Source organism: Lygodium microphyllum, chromosome 11 (assembly GCF_053477565.2).
Source record: "Lygodium microphyllum isolate KBCC chromosome 11, Lygodium_microphyllum_v1.1.10, whole genome shotgun sequence".
Taxonomy (NCBI): domain Eukaryota; kingdom Viridiplantae; phylum Streptophyta; class Polypodiopsida; order Schizaeales; family Lygodiaceae; genus Lygodium; species Lygodium microphyllum.
This window is the reverse complement of record NC_141145.1, coordinates 93,596,493-93,601,599: the sequence shown is the minus strand read 5'-3', so window position 1 is coordinate 93,601,599 and position 5,107 is coordinate 93,596,493. Positions and strand designations below refer to the sequence as shown.

At 37.2% G+C, this 5,107-nt stretch overlaps 1 non-coding gene across 1 annotated transcript; it reads right to left on the bottom strand.

Annotated features, from left to right (window-relative positions):
• Positions 1-2,675: 2,675 nt before the first annotated feature.
• Positions 2,676-2,759, bottom strand: TRNAM-CAU (transfer RNA methionine (anticodon CAU)). Its single transcript is given in 2 exon segments — positions 2,676-2,711; positions 2,722-2,759. It is a non-coding gene; the product is annotated as a tRNA-Met (tRNA).
• Between the last annotated feature and the right edge of the window lie 2,348 nt (positions 2,760-5,107).

The following is a 5,107-nucleotide window of genomic DNA, read 5'->3' as shown; positions in this document are numbered from 1 at the left end:
AGAAGTGATATTAGTGAACTTGAAGCCTAGTATTGGTAAGGGCTTTGCCCTTATGGTGTTACAAAGTATTCTTGAAGAGTCCTTAATTGGTTTTGGGCTTAAAAGTTAAGCTCTTGATGCAAGCAAGACATAAGAGTTGGTAGCTCTAGTTAGCTCCACAAACCTTATGGATGCTCCTAAAATGCACCATGTGGCCTCTTTCTCACATCAATAATCATTGTCGCCATGAGGAAAGAGAGGGAAGACAATGAAGAAAGGAAGCAAGATGAGAAGAGGGAAAGCCTCCCCCAAGCTTGTAAATATACACATACATACATATTTTTTGAGTGTGTCCATATGTGCGCGCGCGCACACACACACACACATGTGTGTGCTTGTGCGTGTGCACACACATACATGCATGCACACACACACACACACACACACACACACACACTCTCTCTCTCTCTCTCTCTCTCTCTCTCTCTCTCTCTCTCTCTCTCTCTCTCTCTCTCTCTCTCTCTCTCTCTCTCTCTCAAGCTATGGTGGTGGAAGCAACAATGAGGAGAAGATCGAAGCAAGTGCTCTTAAGTTTACAAACACAAGAATGGACTCTCCATTTGTTTTTATACATTATATAAGTAGGGTTTCCTTTTGAGTGGGTATCCTTAGCCCTATTGTCTTTGTCTTGTACACTTATAGTATTGAATATTTAGCCAATGCCTTCATGGCTGGCCTATTAGATATTGAATTACATGCACATGATTTTTCTACTTGGAGTCCAAATATTCTAGTGCACATAAACTTGTGGGATCTTTAATTTTACCCACATGATTTTACGATTTGCATGGGAGTAAGCTCAACACTTAGATTTTAAAGAGCAATTGCTCTCTATATACTGCAATTCTTTTGATACAAAATAATAAAGGACAATCATGAGTCTTTAAAATGTGAGTAAATATGTTATTTACATTAGCTTTAAATATTATTAGAAATTAATACATTGGCTTTAAATACTATTACAAATTAATACATTATCTTTTAGTATTCTTGTCTTTTACTAGTAGGTGGATTTCATTGCTACTTTTAGCAACTTTCATTCTTAGTAGCTACTACATTTGATACTATTGGTCCAAGTAACTTTGGTCTTTCTTTAACTTTTCCCCTTCTCTATAGCTTTTCACTTTATCCTTGATGCTTCATTTTTACTCCATGTGCTCAAAATGTTAATATTTACACGAGGTTTGTTTCCATGGTGCATATTGTATGGGTTTTATGGGTTGAATTTAGTTTTCAACTCCTTGACTCTTAATTTGGGTTGCATAATTTTTCTTTCTTTGTCTGAAAAAACTTTTTGGATAGTGATACAAAGAAGGAATATACAACCTTTGCTGGACTAAGTAAAAGAAAGAAATAGTTATTGATCATGAGATGATCTAAAGGATCGTGACAAGGATTGTGGAGCATTTTCCATATGATAACATTGGGAACATATTTGATATTCTTACTATGAATGTATATGTACTTACCTTTGTTAGCATTGCCCTTTAGGGTATATGCTTATATAATGGTGTAGTGCCCCCCAAAATTTACCCACTATTAACTTCAAGTAAGTGGTCCACTTAGCCTTAAAATGTGTGGATATCTTGCTTTTCGAGAAAGAAGAGTTTATTTTAAGAAATAAAAAAAGGGTGTTCACTCACACACACACACACACACACACACACTCTCTCTCTCTCTCTCTCTCTCTCTCTCTCTCTCTCTCTCTCTCTCTCTCTCTCTCTCTCTCTCTCTCTCTCTCTCTCTCTCTCTCTCTCTCTCTCTCTCTCTCTTTGGAAAAAAGGGCAATGCTCTTGTGCGCCCTTCTTCTTCTTTTTTTTCCATAGCATGGAGAAAAATTAAAAAGCCTAGCATGTCACAAGGTGCATCTATGGATTCTATTTGTGGGCTTAAGAACAATGGAGCAAGCTAGCTAGTATCCTCTACATCTAGCTTTTTCCAACTAAATTTTTCTTACTATGAATTTATCATCCATATGTTAGGAAGGCCAGTTGAATATCTCGTCAATTAGGCACAGATGAATGCTTACATCTTATAGTTATGGAGAATTACTTCAAACAATCTTTGATAGAGTTTTTCACCTATATAGAACAATGGTAATCTCTTTTCAAATACATGCCATTATCTTTTTGCTTTAAAACTTTAAAACTATTATTATCAATAACTTTTTATTTCTCATTACAATGTGAATCATCCTAGGTTGAGGAGTCAATGTCAACTTTGAATGAGTTTCAAAGGCTTGGGGGATAGTGAAGTATGGAAAGTTAGTAGTACTTGGAGGAGAAATTTTTTAAGATCAAAACATAATAACATAGTGGCATATGAGTCTTGAAAGGTCTTCTATTCAACTCTTAGTATGCTCTATTGTGCCTTTACGTTTAGGGATGTCCATATTTGGGTGATGAGGTTGTTCAGGATGGAGCTTGATCATTCAATAACAATACATCATTTCAAGAATATATTTTGTTCAAAAAAGCAAGTTTTTGTGACAATTTATTATCATCACGTATTGTCTTGATGTCATTCTCCGTAGAGTCCTATTACGTAAAGGGTGTCAAAAATGACTGTTGGTGTCGATTTTTATTGCGAGTTCTGTACAAGAAGCACGCAGTGTGAGAAGAATTAAAAAACAAAGATGGGGTGAGAGAGGCTCGAACTCTCGACCTCAGGATAACTCAGAGCTATGAGACCTACGCGCTAGCCAACTGCGCCACCACCCCTTTGATATGTCTTTATCTAAATTAATTTGTGATAGTATTTAATTGAGACCCTCTAAACGGTCGCTCCAACTGTAAGAGGCATCCATCACATCGAACTGCAGCTATATCAAATTCGTGAAGCGTGTAAGGCTGTCTTATAGGAGGAAAAGAGGGGAGGCGTTGCAATAAAGCCCACGTTTCATTCCTTTCTTTCCTTGGTAGAAGTCTCTTTCTTACCACGTGGTTTTACCGCATTATTGTTTTAATTACGATGACTTTGTGCTCTTATCACGGTACGTGTGGCTTTAAAGGAGGCGTTCGTGTTGTGATTGTAATTTGTAGTTCTTCAAAATGCTAGGGATTGTGTACATTGTGCATACATGCATGAAGCATGAGAATTACTCTTGAGTGTGAGGTTCACCATAGACATGAGTTTGCGTAGACCTCTAATGTAGATATCGACTAGAAGTAAGGTTGATAGGCCTCTTATGGGATACTAAAGGTCCCAAAGTAATGGGTCTATGTTTGCTAATGATAGAGGTTACACACACCATAGGAAGCACTTTGAGGAGTGACTTCTGCAATGAAACTTTAACAAACTTCAATGAATAGAAACGGTCTAATTATTATCTAGAAATGTGTTGAGAAATTAACGATTCATTGTGTCATTTGAGGAGGGTTATGTGTTGTGCTTGGTTGCAGAGTTGGGCTCCATATGTGCATGGTGGGTTTGGGCTCAAGTATATCATTAGAAGGTTTGTACCCCTCTTGGTACTTTCCCTTGAGACCTATGAGCTACTTATAGAGGTCTAGATCTCTATTGTCAACAACACAACTCTCATATTTTTGGCATGCCTTTTCCACAGTGATCACTTTGGGCGACCTTTTTCCTTAGAACATAAAATAAGAATATGACATTTTAAAATATTTTTTTTCTAAAATTTCTAATCGCATTTCTTTTCGACACCTTGTAAAATCTCCACTCTTAACTACCCCCATATTTCTTATTATTATTATTATTATTATTATTATTCTTCTCTCTCTCTCTCTCTCTCTCTCTCTCTCTCTCTCTCTCTCTCTCTCTCTCTATGGGTAGTTATTTTTTTATCTTTCCATGGGGTTAAGTGTAGTCATATATGACATAATTGAAGAGGTGTCCCTTTCCTTTGTTCATATGGGAAGCTCAACACGTGTGGACATTGATGATGGACTGCTTGGTTAGATGGTTCTGCAGGTCTACACTGAGTATATCAGTGGTTATTATGGTCCTCACATGGCCACTGACTTATTATATTTGATTTGTTGCACCTACCTATAGCTGGCATAGTTATAGTGCCAATTGATTAGTATAGTCAGTTATGCAATGTGCAAGTCCACCATCATCTTATCACTATCTAAGCAAGCTCATTACAATGTTATATGACTGACAATCAAATTGTATATGAGATTTGGACACAGATTAAGAATTCTTATCACAAGTGGAGTCTTGCATCTCAAATGTATTGGCTAAAACAGTTGATGGACCTTTGCATAAAGGAAGGGACTTCTATGTCTACACATTTGAATGAGTTTCACTTCATTATCAGCCATTTAGCTTCGCAAGAGATTGAGTGCAAGGATCCTTTATTTCTATTGGTACTCTACCTAAGTCATGGGATTCTTTTCATATGGCTCTGTGTGCGAATGATAGGTTGAAATTGCAGGATGTTGAGTGTGCCCTTTTGATCAACGAGGTAAATAAAAAGAATATAGATGCTTTGGATACCGAGACTAAACCTGAGACGGATGTCCTGTTCTCCTTGAGTCACACTATGCTCGGTGAGCAGATCAGATATTGTATGCTCGCGTAGTGAACGCCGGAAGGTCCCCAAGAACAAAAGAACTCTACTTTTTGCACAAAACTCAATGTAAAAAGCATGCACGACATGAACAAGAGACCAATTGGGTGCAATCTCCCCCCATGCCTTGTGTGAGTGCTCCACAAAGCATGCATTTTATGTATTAATCATCTTCAAGCTCAAATAATAGCCCAAATTACAAAATAGCACGTTTTTGGCTTTTGAGTTTGCTTTAGCACAAAATAGAAATAAAGCTAATGGGCGGGTGTCCAAAGAGTCTAGCATACCCAATACAATGTCCAAATACAAATATCATAATTATGCACCCATACGCATACAAAAATAATAAATAAATATCCAACACCTTAATAAATAGGCGCGACAAAATATAGGTGTCATGCCTAAGGTATGCGCCCATCAAAATATACGTGATAACTCGAATACACGCTATCCTCCAATGCTTTTCTCCGCCAATGCTACTATCTCTACACATCAACTGAAGCATTCACAATCGTTAGTAAAATAATACAA